The 17500-nt window shown below is 36.2% G+C and overlaps 2 protein-coding genes across 2 annotated transcripts in view; both read left to right on the top strand.

The window, feature by feature from the left end:
• ftr05 (finTRIM family, member 5) overlaps positions 1-17500 on the top strand; it is a 393850-nt gene that overhangs the window by 271482 nt on the left and 104868 nt on the right. The window lies entirely within an intron of this gene.
• The window catches only part of ap1s3b (adaptor related protein complex 1 subunit sigma 3b), a 33228-nt gene that overhangs the window by 1136 nt on the left and 14592 nt on the right, over positions 1-17500 (top strand).

Below are 17500 nucleotides of genomic sequence, written 5' to 3'. Positions count from 1 at the left end.
AATTAATATTTTTTTTCTCTTGCATAATTTTTATATTAACTAAAATATATTTAAAATATATAGATGCAATTGTGACCTTTTCTGTAGTTATAAAATAGTTTGTTAAAATATATGCATATTAAATTAATTAATGAATGTTAAAAAAGCTAAATTAATTTTGTACCAAAAATGCAATGTAATAAATGTACTCAAAAATGTAAAAATATGACCCAAAAAATAATAAAACTAATATATATATATATATATATATATATATATATATATATATATATATATATATATATATATATATATATATATATATAAATATATATATATATAGATATAAATATATATATATATATATAAATATATATATAAATATATATATATATATATATATATATATATATATATATATATATATATATATATATATTTAAAAAAAGATGAATTTGAAAGGCCTGTAAAAGCTCTTTCCCATCTTTCAGTTTAGTTTTGTTGAAATTGACCTTGTTTGAAAAATCTCTCTGGAGCAGCAATACAATACAAAACAATACAGTTGCGTCATATGCTATTGTCCGTATGCATCAGAGAAATTACAAGTGATGCAGAAGTGGCTCTTTTAATTTCACAGAGATAACCACAAACTGCAGGATCTCATTTAAACCCCAGCAGTGAAGTGAGCGAGAGTGTTTGTAAGCACGTTTTCCTGTGTGTTGTATCCTCTTGCAGCTGTGTTGACGCCAACAATAGAAGGAAAATGAGATCAGAGCATCACACAAATAAAAGCAAAGCAGGAACAGGCTCATGAGCTTCGTTTAAACCTTCCCCCACCAAACTTCATGTGTGGGAGAGATAAAATAGACATTTAATTTATCCTTTAAATTAATTTGTCTTATTTACCTTTTTATTCTATTTTAAATATTTCCCAAATTATGCTTAACAGAGCAAGGAATTTTTCACAGCATGTACGATAATATTTTTTCTTCTGAAGAAAGTCGTTTTATTTCGGCTAGAATAAAAGCAGTTTTTAATTATTTAAAAGCCATTTTAAGGTCAACATTATTAGCCCCTTTAAGCTATTTTTTTCAATAGTCTTCAGAACAAACCATCATTATACAATAACTTGCCTAATTACCCTAACCTGCCTTGTTAACCTAATTAACCTTTTTAAGCCTTTAAATGTCACTTTAAACTGAATACTGGTATCTCAAAAAATATCTAGTCAAATGTTATTTACTGTCATCATGGCAAAGATAAAATAAATCAGTTATTAGAAATGAGTTATTAAAATTATTATGTTTAGAAATGTGTTGAAAATTGTCTCTCCGTTAAACAGAGATTGGGAGAAAAAATAATTCTGTCTTCAACTGTACACAGTTTACAATTGTAACTTTTAATGTTGATTTTAGAGGTATTGTTGTTTTTTTTCTACCTATTTTCATTTATCCTCCTTTTCTTTGTCATATTTTATTCTTCCATTATTGTATATTTTGTTACTTTAACGATGTAAATGTATTTATTTATTCATTCTTAGTCACAGGGAGTCTGCGGAGTCTTAAAATGTCTAAAATTTCAAAAGCAAAATTGTAGGCCTTAAAAAGTCCAATTCACTGAAATATTGTGTTGTAGCTAGGGATGCTTTGATCAGGATTTTTGCAGCCGATACTGAGTACTGATTTCTTGTGATTGTGATCGGCCGATACAGTGTACCAATTATGAAGCTTTATAATGCATAAAACACATTTTCACAAGTATGCTACTTAAAGGGCCATAAAACCCCCCACTTTTGGCTCAGGTCTCCCTTAAGAATTAAAAAAAAAAAAAGCGTTATAATAGGTATGGAGCTTTGAGAGCAGAGGCAGGAGTAGGCGTGGCCAATAGAGCAGGGGAGAAGGAGAAGCGAACAACTGTTGTCAGTTAGCTCACAAAATGAGACGCAAACCGTGAGGAGACACACGATTTTATAGTTTACAAAGTTAAAATGCAAAGAAATAAACAGTAATTTAATGCCCTGCTACATTTGTTGTTCGTAATTTCATTATTATTCATTAAAAGCATAACCACAATTTATATCATAATGACAATTGTGTTTATATAAACACTAAATGAGGACTTCTCTCCTCTTCAATCGCCGGGTCTGAACGCAGACTTAATGCAGCAGGTCTCTTGCCCTGCCTATTTCAATTATTAACCCTGTTGGTAATCTGGAGTATTTAGGCAAACACAGCCGCACAGCGATGTGAACGAACTCAACTGATATACTCTAATTCTTGTACAGCTCTCCTGACAAAAGTGCTTGCTGCACACAAACAGCTTGGCTGTATCGGCCCTGACAGGATCGCGGGGAAAAACGTACAACAAACCCTGTGGATCATGGTAACAAACATGTACGACCCTTCATGTACAGCTAAATACTGTGTGCCGTGTGACCGTGAAAGCGGTCTCACCCAGTCATCAGCATAGTCTCACAGTTTGGCACTGGCAGATCTGTCTTGCCTTCGCAAAGCATAGGCAGTAATAAATAATTAAGAAGCTGGCTCTTCTCATAGGATAAGAAAACTCTGTTATTAATAATAATAATAATAATGAGAAACCGACGCATCATCACTCCACTTTCAGTTTTGCGCTACGTCACGGATTTTGATCCCCCCCCTAAAATCATTTTAAACCCGCAAGTAGAATTTAGCTGACAAAAGCTCCAAATTATGCAGTTTTCCCAAAATTAAAGCTAACAGGTGCTAATGTTGTCTTAACTGATGCTTAACACACACAAATCTGTTAACATCTCAAAAAAGTACTCGAGTGTTTATAAACCTTTAAGTGTAGATCTCTCTTTACCTAAAGCCCTGCTCACACTGTGAGATTTCAGCTACGATTTTGTCATCTGAGACAAATTTGGGAAATCCTAAAAGATTCCTGAATATAGGATAAAATCTGTGATCTCTGATCGTTGGTTTGACCAACACAATCTCACGGCAATTCCTAACTTTTTCATTTAGTGGCTAATTCGTATGAATTCGTACAATCTAATTCGTACAATTTAGTACGATTTGCTTATCCCCCAATGACGGTTGGGGTTAGGGGTGGGGTCAGGTGCCACGCCTCCTTTTTAAAATCGTACCATTTCGTACGACTGAACTCGTACGAATTAGCCACTAAACTGGCAAAACGTAAAATACGTACGTTTTCTCGTGAGATCAGGCTGGTTTGACATGTTCACTGACAGGCGCTTAATGGCTGTTGCTATCAGATTTTTCCTCGGATATAGTTCTGGCCGTGTCAGAAGATTTCAGACACTTTACTGCTGTGTGACAACAGCTGTGATGAGCTTTAATCCAAGAACCAATAGAAGCTCTGAATTTGATCTCGTAATCCATGCTGCAATTCAAATGACTGCGAGGAAATGTCGAAACAGTTTTTCTTTCTTTCTAGTTTTATTATTGAGACACGCTGTGTGCAAAATTGATGCTACAGATTGTTACGTTTGCTGTGAGAAATCATTTTTAGAATGCAGAATAGTGAAAGTGGCACAGGTGGATGACATCAAACTCCGGGGGCGTTTTCTTTCATGTTTGGTGCGTCTTCATTGTCGTTCAGTCTGACTTTATGACAGATGAAATCTTACAGTGTGACATGGGAGCCATGTTCGTGCGGTCTGACTTGCTACAATCGTTCAGGATTACAAAAAAAAATTGCACTTTGTGAGCCGGCCTTAAGAGAACATCAAACTCCGGGGGCGTTTTCTTTCATGTTTGGTGCGTCTTCATTGTCGTTCAGTCTGACTTTATGACAGATGAAATCTTACAGTGTGACATGGGAGCCATGTTCGTGCAGTCTGACTTGCTACAATCGTTCAGGATTACAAAAAAAAAATTGCACTTTGTGAGCCGGCCTTAAGAGAATAAAGGAAGGATGTTGCGTATAATCCCCTAAACACATCTTTTATTACCATCTAGTATGAACCTGCCATGGTCAGAAGCAGCTTTACGGAAAGTAATAATAAACAAACAAAGAATGGTAAGAAATTGTGCCTGTTTTATGTAATTTAATGCAATTACATCTGAAATTACTTCAAAATTATGGCTAATTCCCTACTTTTTCACATGAAAAGTCAATAAACATCACACATTACATAACTTTTTTTTATTATACTTAAATATTTAAATGTAAACTTACGCTTTAACTTGAGCAGCTGTTTTCCCTCACTAACTGTCTCTGTTTCACTGATGCAGTGGTGTTGCTTTTTTAAATATACTGTATGCTTATATTAGCTATAACTTTGCCCACACGCACGGAATTTGCACGCGCAGAATTCCGCAGATTTTCCGCAGAATTCCGCAGATTTCTGCTGATTTTTAGCCCATTACTAAATCTGTTTATTTACTTGAGTAAATTTGTAAATCTGAATTTATTCAGTTTTTATTCAGTAACTTATTACTTTTTATTTAATATATTAAGGTTTTAGTTATGATACTCCGCTGGATACTCCCAAAATAATTCAGCAGAAATCCGCAGATTTTTACCAAAATTCTCCGCAGAAATAGCAAAAAATGTCCACAGATTCCGTCTAGCCCTGGCTATAACTTTGCATGAGCACATCAAGCTCAGCTGGAGACAGAAATGCTGATCTCTTTTTTCAGATTTTGCCATGGTGACTCGTAATATCTGCGCTCCATTGATAATGCCTTTTTATAGTTGTGGTGTGCGCGCTTAACTCTGAATAAAGCTGCGGTCACACTGGGCTTTTCTCCCCATAGACTTCCATTCATACGCACGCAAATGCGTTAGACCAGAAACGCAGGGTCATGCGTCAAGTTTCGCAGGTTGCTACGGTGCAAAGTTCAAGCTTGGTAAACTCTGACCTGCGAAATCGCATCACTTGACTGCGTGAGGTCGAGGATCAAAACGCGACCTCTCTGGAAAAAAATTTAAAACATTGAGAAATTGCTCGCTTTTTTTAATGTCTAATCATCTTGTTTAATCCCGCCCCTTTTCGCAGCTCCGCACGACAGAATTTGGCACGCACAAACTTTAGTATGACTGCAGCTTTAGTCTACTTAAAGCTAATTGACCTATTGTAACTCTGATCAGCTGTTCTAAAACACAAAACTGAGTTTTTAATCTCTCGGTAAATCAACTCCGAGTTCAAGTTTAAGCCCCGAGTTGGTTGAACCTCCTTACCGAAACAGGCCCCTGATCGAGTCATAAAATGTGTTTATTGGCCGAGACCGATCTCTAGCCGATTGATCGGAGCATCCCTAGTTGTAGGTATTAAATCATTTAAAACGGGTCTTAATTTCCCTGTGTCCAAGTAAAGCGACCCAATCACCTATAATCCATCTCAAAACTTATTTTTTTATATACATAATAAGATTTTATTGCTAATTCACAATAGCTCAGACATTTTTTACAGCAAATTGTCCAAATTAAACTCCCTAATCAGGGAAAGAAAACTAAAGCAACTCATCCCTTTACATCAGGCATGTCCAAGCTCGGTCCTGGAGAGCCGGTATCCTGCAAAGTTTAGTTCCAACCCCAATCAGACACACCTGGGCTAGCTAATCAAGCTCTCACTAGGCTTTCTAGAAACATCCTTGCAGGTGTGTTAAGGGAAGTTGGAGTTAAAACCTGTATAAGTCTAAAATTTAATTCATAATGATTTTGAAAGAGTCTTAAAAAGTCTTAAATTTGATTTGAAGAAACCTGCAGAAACCCCGTGTTAAAATGCTTCGGCAATACTGTAAAAATGTCATGCCTATAAAGCAAATTAAACTTGAGCAGTGTGTGAATGTGTGTGTGTAAGAATTGAAAGTGTGTAATATAGTAACTTAATAACTGCCGCACATCAGCATTTCCTTTCTCTTTTCGTTTCCTGTTGTCATGCGATGGGTGTGCCAAGCTGGAAAGAGTACTTCAGAGAGCGCTTTTCCTTTAGAGCACAATAGCAGAGCATGCTTGTGTTTCCTTGTTTTTTCCTCGCGTTTTCATCTCTGGTCCCTCATCAACATTTACTGAGGAAGCAAATAAACTGTTTCCCAGCGTGCTTCGCTCGTAACAATGAAGCCGCTGACAGTTCCATTTCCCCACCTGGTGTTTCTGCATCTGTGTGCAATGCATGTGTGTTGGTGAGTTGCTTACTGCATCAGATTGATTAATTCTACTGTTAAGCATTACGATCTATCGACTTATAGTATAAGAGGAGGTGTTGTTGTGACCAAACCTCAGCTCTTAACCAGTTCCAACCAGTTTAAACTAAGCTCCAGGTTACTCCAAGTGATTTATATCTGCAATTCAAATATAGTGAAATTCTAATGTATTATTCATAGTATCTGCATTTACATTTACATTTAGTCATTTAGCAGACGCTTTTATCCAAAGCGACTTACAAATGAGGACAAGGAAGCAATTTACACAACTCTAAGAGCAACAATAAGTGCTATAGGCAAGTTTCAGGGGCCTCATGTATCAATGCTGCGTACGCACAAAAAATTTGCGTACGCCAGGTTTCACGCTCAGAATCGTTCACGTTTGGATTTACTAACAATGAACTGAACGTGGGAATGTGCGCAACTTCACGGCAGCTTTATGGCTGGCGTACACACATTTTTTGTGCGTGTCTGTTTTATTTCCATTGGCGACTCCTAGATGCAGTTGTGTTAAATTCCTCTCTACAAAGTGTCTGAGCCTTGCAATGGCAGCTGTATGAGACGGGTTCATCTAGCAGGTATGTAAGGTTTCCATACCATACAGTTGACCAGCTAAACATTAAAGCACAATTTGCAGCGGTCGCCTGTTTTCCCAATGTAATCTGAGCAATCTACCACACGCACATTGCTATAAAGACACTATCTGAAGATGAATTTGCATGCGTGATTCAGAAACATTTCCATTCTATAAATGTGCAAATAAAATATGATGCAAAAACTTATTGATGATTCCTACTTGTCTTTCTCGTGATAAATAGTGGGCAAAATCTGATATGTAGCGGCGAAAAAAAGAAGAAAGAGTTCATCTGAGGCTGGATTCGAGCCGAGTTCATGCTCGAACGTGTCAATTCATGATCACATGCGTCTAACGAGATGCGCCACTGACACTTCTAAGGGTAGTGCAACATTTTACAGATATAACCACTCTATATCTTTTTTTAATGCACTCAGTGCGATGTTCAGACCCAACTGTGTTAACCGCATCAGCTAAACTCTCTATTTTTTTTTCTTTTGTTGTTAATTCCGGAGAACAAACTTGCAAATAACACCGCTTTTCTCCGGTCTACCTCCGTAAGCAGCACCTCCAATTCACATTCTGTTCAAAGTTTCTCTTTTTGCTTGATTTTGCCATTGCTTTTTCGTTGGGTTTTGCCATTAGCATAGTCATTAGCATATTCATACGGGGGAGGAGGCAGGGAGGGGTTTTGTGCTCGTGCATGTTGCGCTCAGTTTCACGTTCATTCAGATGTACAAAAGAATATGCGTGAGATTCGGCGTACGCAGTGTTTTATACATCTGAATTTTTTTTTGGTGCGTACGCAATGTTTTAGTAAGATTTCCACGCAAGTCTTCGTACATGAGGCCCCTGGTCTGTAAAGTCTAAGAAGGAAAGTATTAGTAGTATTTTTTTTTATTTATTTTTTTTGGGCTACAGTTAGTGTGATATCCAGAGAGGCAATTGCAGATTAGGAAGTGAAGTGGAGACTAAATAGTTGAGTTTTTAGTCATTTCTTGAAAATAGCGAGTGACTCTGCTGTTACTCGCTATTTATGTAAAATGATTTTATGATATCCATATACAGACATTAGTATGCTGTTGTTGGCTCAAGACCTCATTTTTGTTACGTTTTAGTACAGCAATTTATTGTCATCTTAAAAATAAAAACAAGTTTTGCAAGTTTTGACTATAATTAAAGGATTAATTATAAGATTACATCTAACTGACATAATTAGTCACTCAATTATGAACATTTCCTCACCATTTACTAACTCTCAAGTAGTTCTACACGTGTATTACTTTCTTTTTTTTTTTGTTCAACACAAAACAAGATATTCTAAAGATTGTTGGATAAAAAAACTGACATTGACATTTGTAGTTGTAGCAAAAATTACCTGATGGATGTCAATGGCAGTTTTGTCGTGACATGAGCTGACTGCGAGCTGTTACCACAGAGAGGAAGGGCCGTTGCGCGCCTGTGAATGAAGTCTACTTTAGTGAACAGAATCAGCATAGGCTGTGACTAACAGGTAATAAAGTTGTTAATAACATTCAGTTTGTGGCACAGAATGATCGTTTGGGAGCATGAACCGCACTTAGCAGTGAAAATGAAACCGAAAGCATGCACGTCATTTAAATAATCGTACAGCATTTTACAATAAAAATTATAACCAGCATTTAATATGTTTTTTCTTTCATAGCGAACACAGAATTTTGTGCATGAGAATAAATGTTTAATAGCGTCAGTATAACTACTCTAGCCCATATAATGTTGATAATGCAGGAGGGAATCTGATAATGACAAAAGTCTGGAAAAAATGGTCTAATAATGTTGTCAAATTGCAAGCATGTCTCAAACATAATAATTCAACATCAGAATTATGAATGGTTGTATTCTGATGTCATCACTTTACTGTGCATTAATGGCCAGGACAAATTTAAAGTCTGTTCAAAATTCAGCATTTCAACCAACAGTAGACCTACACATAATATTATTATTGTTGTTTTACCATATGTTTGGGAAATGACTATAAAAATAACCTGCTCATATTAACCTTTATTTTGCGTCTCTAGAATCGTGAGAAAATCTTGACCTTTATATTAAGCAAAAAAAGTCTTGATTCTCATTTTAGCTAGAATCGTGCAACTCTATTATATGACACTAGCTAGGTTTCCAACACCCTGTGTGAATGTGCATTTTGAAGTATCAGATGAGAAACAAGTGACTTAAATGCCAAATTGAGTTCAAATTCCTTAATTTGCAAAAATGTTTTTAAGCTCACTTAAGGTGACTTGATGGCCAATTCACTTTTCTCTTCTTTTTTTTTTATTATTTTTTTTGCAAACTTTAAACAGATTTGCTTCACGTTAGGATGGAAGCCTGGCTACAGTTTACAGTTTTTTATTTTTTTTTTATTTTTAAATTTAATATTTTTTTTTTTGCACCACACATTAACGTTAATGTACATAATAGAGTTTTCAGCATTATACTGATTATTATAATAGCTTTTAACTAATCCTTACAAAACCAAACAATTAAAAAATTAAAAAATCCAGATTTCACATAAAATTCACTCTGTGGGCTTTCATAGACAATCCCCTGTCGCTAAACTCATCACTACACAAGTGTTTTGACAGTTTTCCATATGAAACTTTTGTGTGTGTATGTGAAAGTCATTCATAGATCAAGTGTTTTTGAATTATTTATAATTTTCATGTAGCTGCTGTCAGAAACAGTACAACTGGGATGTGATCTAAATATTAACCATAATATCCAGGAATCTGAGCAGAAAGTCAAACGAGCTGTTTAAACTAGATGAAGTCTTGATTCTAACTGTTTTGTTGTCCTGTTTGTCAGTCATCATAAAACACACAGAGAACACTGACGAAGTGAACACCCTAATATTGCATTTGAATGCAGTATCCTCTATAGAACAGCAATGATTATTTATTTGTTTGTTTGTATTTAGATAATTTAGCTTTTTGTGATGCGATCGATTTTATTTATTCATTTATTTTTTAACATCTACACTATTTATGACGAGGAGGGCATTTAAAGCTTCAGAACTTGCTGGATGTTTTTTTGAGAAAAGGGCCTTTAATATGTCAAAAGATCAAGACAGATTGGATTTTTCACATCATGACCCCTTTATTCTCGGTTGCACAGCTTCACACTCCATTTCAAGGGGCCAAGGGGAAGGGGTTGGGGTACAATAATAGAATTGGGATTGGGCCTTAATATTCTGTTTCTCTAGGAACTGCGTCACAGTATAGAACAAAACGGTCGCAGCTTCTGATTTATGTGGACTTTAACTAAGCAAGAGAAATTAGTCCACATTCCCATTAAAGTGATGTTGCAATTTTGGGGCAAAACCAACTGCTGGAATTTAAAATAAACAATGTAAAGCTTAAGGACTAAAAGAAATCAATCACATCAGTGTGATTTATTTATGTATTTCTTTCTTTATTTTTTTAACAGCATCCCTGTTTATGATGAGGAGGGCATTTAAAGCTTTAGAACTTGCTGGATGATTTAAGAAAAAGCCTTTAATCTGTCAAAAGATCAAGACAAATTGGATTTTTCACATCATGACCCTTTTAATGTCGGTTGCAAGGCTGTCATCTAAACAGCTAGGGCTAATATTTCATTTTTGCAGTGTTTATGAAGGTCTCCATATTGAATGCTGCTTTATTGCACATCATTACTCATTTCCAGCTAAAAAGTGAACGCCCTAGTGCTCATTTTTGAGTCTTTTAATCTTGTTTCAGAGGTGTGACTCTGATATCTATGCAAATGTCTCTGTTAATAGCTGTCGGTGTGGCCTGATCAGCTTATAGGAGGTGCGTGTGACTCACAACGAGCATCACGTTTTCTCTGGCCAGTCGAGGCGTAGGAGAAGGCGAGGCTTGTTTCTCTTCTCTCAGTGTGATTGCATTGAGCTGATTAGTTCTCGTAGAGGTCCACAGAGGTCCATCCTGCAGGCTGACAGGAGCTCTTTGTCTCACCGATATTGAATCTCTTATTGATTTGGTTAGTGTGACCGTGGAAAGGTTAACCTTAGTTCTCTTTATGAAATGTGGTTTGTCTCTTTCTTTTGTATTTCATGTTTCTCAAAATTTAATCTGGGGTCTTTTGCAACTGTTGGGGGAAACAGAGGGGAAATGGGATGATTTAGGCCAGGTCTCGCATGAGGATCACACAAAAAAAACTTAGAAAAATGTATTAATTGGATTTACTAAATTTTAGGTGGTTGTAAACAATTGGAATGGGCTGATTTTAAACAGAGTGAGTCATTTTGGCTTGGCACGTAACAGTGAAGTAACTGAATGTCAGTGGTGTTTTTATACTGAATAGTGATGTTTCATATGTTTTATGTTTGTGGCTACGTGTTTGTTTTTTGTTTTTTTGTTTTTTTTAACCCATAGTTGACCCATAATGTTATATTGCACAAAACATTGAAATTTTTTATTTTTTTCCTCGCTATAACCCTTAATAATGTCATGTTCTGGGAAAACTGAAATTGTGTGGTTGGCGTCTGTCACAGTAACTTTTATTTGCTGGTATTGTTCCAGAAATTATTCATTTACAATTTAAGTACTGCCTTAATAGAATTAGTAAATCCATTGTTTTCAGTGTAGCAAGTACACTACTTATGGCCATGTTCACTAAATAAGAAAAATTAGTCCACATTCCCATTACGCCCTATTCACACGGGGCGTCAGCGTCAACACTTCCCATTCACTTTGAATGGGTGACGTCAGGCGTTGCCGAACTGCATTGTGGATCCGTCGGCGCCGCTTCAGAAGCGTTCCTCGCTGCAGAAGTTGGGACTAGCTCAACTTTTCAAGCGCCGACAGAAGCGTCAGCCAATCAGATCGCTGTATGCAAATACACCAGCTCAGACAGTGGCCTATTGCTGACTGAATTTCATTGGCTGACGCTTCTATGACGATCGTTTCAGCTCCAACTTCAGACACGCCCTCTGTCAAGCGTTGACGCTGAAGCCCCGAGTGAATAGGGCGTTAAAGTGCTGATGGGAGTTGTTGGAATAATAATAAAATGGTAACACTTTACTATAAGGTTCATTAGTTAATGCATTTACTAACATGAACTAATCATGAACAACACATGTACAGCATTTATTAATCATAAGTGAACATTTACTAATTCATTGTTAAACATCTAAGTCCATGCTTGTTAACATTAGTTAATGTACCATGAGTTAACGTGAACTAACAATGAACTACTGTATTTTCATTAACTAACGTTAACTAACGTGAACAAATACAGTAGTATATGTATTGTTCATTATTTGTTCATGTTAGTAAATGCATTAATTAACATTAACTAATGAACCTTATTGTAAAGTGTGACCAATAAAATAATAATAAAATGAAAAATGTAAAACTTAAGATGTTGAGTTTGTTGATGCGTCAGCCAAATTTGGATTGAAAGAACTCAATAAAAATGCAAGATTCATTGAAAAACTTGTCTCTGTTTGAAAAGGAAACTCGTAGAAATGTCCATTCTATAAAGGTCAGTCGCTAAATAATCTTTGCTTTTTGAACATGTATTTTCACTTCATCTATAGTAAATGTTTACAGTTGTGTTTTTTTATTTTATTTACTTTTTTGTTTTTACACTGAAAGCTTTTAGTAAATCTGACATTAGGTTTGGAGGGAAAGCTTTCCTTTAAATTACGGATGTATTTCATCAACCCAATGTTTTTTCAACTCATTGAAATAAAATGTAATTAATTCCTTCATTCGTTTTCTTTTTGACCTAGTCTCTTTATTAATCAGGGGTTGCCACAGTGGAATGAACTTTTCCAGCAGATGCCCTTTCAGCTGCAACCCATCACTGGGAAACACCAATACACTTTCATTTACACACATACACTACAGCCAATTTAGCTTACCCAATTCTATAGTGCATATCTTTGGACTGTGGGGGAAACTGGAGCACCTGGAGGAAACCCACATGAACATGGTGAAAACATGCAAACTCCACACGAAACGGCAACATACCCAGCCGAGGCTTGGACCAGCAACCTTCTGGCTGTAAGTTGACAGCGCTACCCACTGTGCCACCACGCCACCTAAAATTTAATACATTCATTTGAATTAATTATTTTAGAATTAATTAGACTCCAAAATGTAATATTTTGCTAATTTAACCTAGGAACTTACTTTATGTCAGTTGTTGATGTCAAATAAATATTCAACAACCAACGAATAGATTTGCTACATGTTAGGAAGAAACTTTCACACTTGGTTCAATTGCCAGGACTGTACCCAAGTTTGATTGTCCCCCCCCTTGTCACCATCTCGGTTGGTTTGTGTTCGCACTGTCTTTTTTTTCCATTGAGCTGTTGTGTGTATGGCTGTTGCTATGTGATGGACACAAAAGCAAAGTGCCAAAATGAAAAGACATATGCTCATCGCGGTCATTCTGCTTTTACTTTTTTTGGGGGAGACAAGCAGACATTTATCACTGTGATGGCCCTGGCTCAGTCCCGCTTGTCAACAAGGCGCAGTACGTGATAGACACACACACACAAACGAATGAACATTATGAAAACTAAAGTTTGTTGTACATTTGGCGGTTCACTTCCGTTATTTGGTATGATTGCTTTTGGTATGAAACCAGAGTTTGCACGAACCGTACCCCAGACCACCTCTTTCAGCTGGACTTCTGCTCGGTTCGTGTTCAGAAGACGCGTTCACACTAGCTAAACGTATCGTACTCTGATGTCAGATGGACCTGGGTGCGGACCAAAAGTACCCTTACTCACCCTCCACTTGATTCTAAACTGTTTAAGTTTTAGTACTTGTGTTGAACATTCATTCATTCATTTTCATTTCGGCTTAGTTCCTTTATTAAACAGGGGTCGTCACAGCGGAATGAATCGTCAACTTATCCAGCATATGTTTTACACAGTGGATTACCTTCCAGCTGCAACCCATCACTGGGAAACACCCTTACCCTGTCATTCACACACATACACTATGAACAATTTAGCATACCCAATTCACCTATGCTGCATGTCTTTGGATTTGTGGGGGAAACCGGAGCATGAGGAGGAAACCCACACGAACAAGGGGAGAACATGCAAACTCAATACACAAATGCCAACTCGTCTGCTGGTCCAGTCGAGGCTTGAACCAGCAACCTTCTTGCTGTGATACAACAGAACTACCTACCGCCCTACCCTTAATGCCCAGTCCAACATAAAAAACTGAAAAATGTTGGAAAGAAAACACACTATGACCTCTGTAGTGTTTTTTTTTTGTTCCTCCTACTGTGGAGGTCAATGGCTGCTTTTCAACATTCATCAGAAAATCCTGTTTTGTGTTCAACAGAAGAAAGATAGAACAAGTGCAAGTAAATGATGAGGAAATATTATTTTTGCATCAACTATCCCTTTAAGATTAGTTTATTATCGTCTTAAGATGCAACATTTCGATTGTAGCACATCTTTTCTACATTTACATACTAATTACGACTCAGTCAAGTGCCAGAAAGCTTGTGTATTGATGTTATTTGTTAGATTCAGTGACAATGTAAATGTAGATTTAAGATTTAGCTTTTTTAAATGTATTTAAAGTCTAATTAATATTTTATATTATATTTTTAATATTTATAAATTTATATATATTCTATTCCTCTATAAAAATCTTTGGTGGAATAGAAAGGTTGTTAAAGTTTTGTTGTGAAGCAGATGTTTCGTAAATAATATTTATTTTTTTATGAATGCTGGAACAATAGATTCTCTCCATCCAAAGCAATGACAAAAAAGACCCTTGATTCTTTCAATGGTTTTGTGTGCATCCCTGATGCATCTGGCATTTTTGATAGGAAAATGTCGTGCATTTTACGAGTTTTCACACCTGACAGGCTTGGTTTGATTAAAACATACTCTAGAGTGATTGCTCTGTTAGTCTGATATTTGAATAAGTGTGCATGCTGTTTTGATCCTTGAACAAATCGAGTGAAATCACTAAAAATAAGTCTTGGTCTGCTTTCTACTAATCTCTGGTGCAGTTCAACTGAAATATAAATGCTACATGGACCAAAGACATAAAAAAAAAAGAGGACATGATGTCAGAGGAGGCGACTTATACAATTGCAGAATAGGCAGGCATATTGCTTTATCTTTTCACTTCCCATATTTGAAAGTCAACAAAGGCGTCAGACACTCATGTCTTTGCATCACATCTTCATTTGTGTGTGTGGCGGAGGAATTCCAGGCACTGTTTTTGTTGCTTTAAATATTTTATGAGCTCTTCACGAGTTCTCACCTGATAAAAATACTGTCATTTATGCACTTAGAGTGGGCTTAGCCTAGTAAACAGCATCCATTGGGAAGTTTCATTGCTAAATAGATCTCCTAAAACCATTTTTTTGGAAACAATTAATTGTAGATTGTAATTAACACTATTTACTGCTGACTTATGAACTGCCTATTATTAAGATCTTTAAAGGCCCTTATAAAGTATTATTTTATTTTATACTCCAACTCCTAACTACTTTCTTACTAACTATTGATAATTAGCTAATTAGTAGTTTATTAAGTAAATGGTCTTAGTTAAAGGGTTGTTAATAGCATGAATTGTACATTTTAAAATAAAGTGTGACCTATTTATTTATTTATTTATTTATTTATTTATTTGTATTTTTTTAGGTTTGGTCTTGAAAATGATAATGTGTAATTTAAGCCAACTTGGATTTAACGTATCATTCTCTTTTCTTTTTTTTTTTTGGCCCTGAACAAAAGAATAACGAAGAGAATCAAACTACTAGCCTGAGGGAAAAGTACATTTTGTAATATTGAGTATAAAATGACAGTCTAAGCACAGAATGAAGTCCACCCACTTGAATATTTTTGGCCTCAACTCTGAATGTGAAACCCCTTAGTCCACTTGCAGTGTTGCAGAATTTCTGTCAACCATCTGCTTCCCAGCAGCATCTGCAGAAAAAAAACCCTGCATAAAGCTGATTTTATATATAGATTCATGGAATCTCTCATTTCAAAATTGCACTTAAAGGTGCAGTATTTAACTTTGACTCCCAGTGGTTGTACTAGGTATTGAATGCCTGGTTTAAATCACGCAAATGCAGGTTCTAGATTGATGACATCAAAAGAAGCGTGCCTGACTATCAAGAATAAAGGCTTATTTAATTCAAGCTCTGAATAAAAGCAACGGCTCGCAATAGAAGGAATATGATCCATATTAAAAGGAGTTTTTTGTTCTAACCAACACCTGAAGTTTATATTTTATAAACAGCTTCTATAATTGCAGCCGAACAACAGAAAACCATCAATGTTCACCTTAGGTACACCTCATTGGCTTTATTTAGTGTTAAATGCTAATAATGTGAGTTTGAATGGCATTTTACATGACATTTATTGCCATACTACTCAAAGCAGTAGCAGATAGTTCACCTCAGATCTTGAAAATAAAATAAACCTTTAAAATTGAACTTTAGAACTGTGACTCAGTGTAAACAAACACACATCAGTAATTCAGCATCTACATTATTAAATGTTAAAGAGGTTTAATTTGTATTAATCAAGAGTATAAACCTTACCATTTAGTTGGAGTGCAGTAAATTCTATTCTGTGCTTCTGAATGGCTGTATATAAATTTCTGTCATGTTACGTCTGCTGCAATCAGCCAAATTGCTTATCACTACAATATAACCTGCTCACCTAATGTTTACAATCGGAATATTTATATTATTTGCTAATTAAAAACCGCCTCATGTGGAACTCTGAATCTGTGTCCCATTTTGGAGTCTGCTACTGTCCACCGACAGTCACATTTCGGTCACAGACGCATGCTTTGAAAGCCCTCCTGACTGGATGAATAAAATGGGCTGTTTTCCACCAAGGCAACTCGGGGTGCTGAAATATAATTGGCTAAACTGGCATTGGACTGGTTAAAGGGACCAAAACAAAGATGCTCCGGCACCTAACAGACATTTTTAAAGCAGAATATCTGACTTCAGCATTGTTTTTCAGATAAGCAAGAATGTTCGCTTGGCATGTTTCTTAAATATCTGCAAATATTAGGGGTGTCAAAATTAATTGTTTCTTCGGTGCACCGCGATGCAGACAATTCGGTATGGGTTCAGTAATAGTCATAACCGGTTATTATGTACGAACGTCATTTATCTTATATGCGCTATGTCACCGTAGCTTACTATGGAGAGGGAGGCGAACGCGACTATTTATAACGCTCCTACTACTTAAAAATGCAGAAGCTGTGGACAATTTCACTGCGTGTGTGTTTGCTGGACAGTCTTTCACTGACACTTACAGCAGAAGCCCCTATTTCACTGTGATTGAGAGAATGAAAGTAAACTCCATTTCTCTTTCTTACACTGTGGCCCATTTGACCTGCTTGACCATGACTTTTCCTCTCCTCTTGGCTGTTACAACGATACTTCTGGGTACAGACACGAGCACGTGTCTGCAGAGTTTTCTCCACTGTGTCTGTCATGCATCAGCTGTGATTGCCGCTGTTCTTTATCAGTGTCACTCATCTGTGAAAAGCACCAGCAAGTAAGAGCCAATCGCAGCCCTTTCTGTTGAGCGCGTGACCAATCAAAGGGGTGTAAGAACTTGGTAGACAAGGCTCAGAATGCGAGCAAGAAATCTATATTTGTTTATTTGCTATAAATGCTCGTGTTGTTTAAAGGTACAGTTTATATATCTGACTGTTTACATTAAAAGACAAAATTGTATTACAAATAGTTTATAAATATAAATACATTTATACATTTTAATACATGAGATATCTAATTA

Source organism: Danio rerio, chromosome 2 (assembly GCF_052040795.2).
Source record: "Danio rerio strain M-AB ecotype USA chromosome 2, GRCz13ab, whole genome shotgun sequence".
Taxonomy (NCBI): domain Eukaryota; kingdom Metazoa; phylum Chordata; class Actinopteri; order Cypriniformes; family Danionidae; genus Danio; species Danio rerio.
Note: the sequence above shows the minus strand (reverse complement) of the source record. Positions and strands in the feature narration are given on the sequence as shown.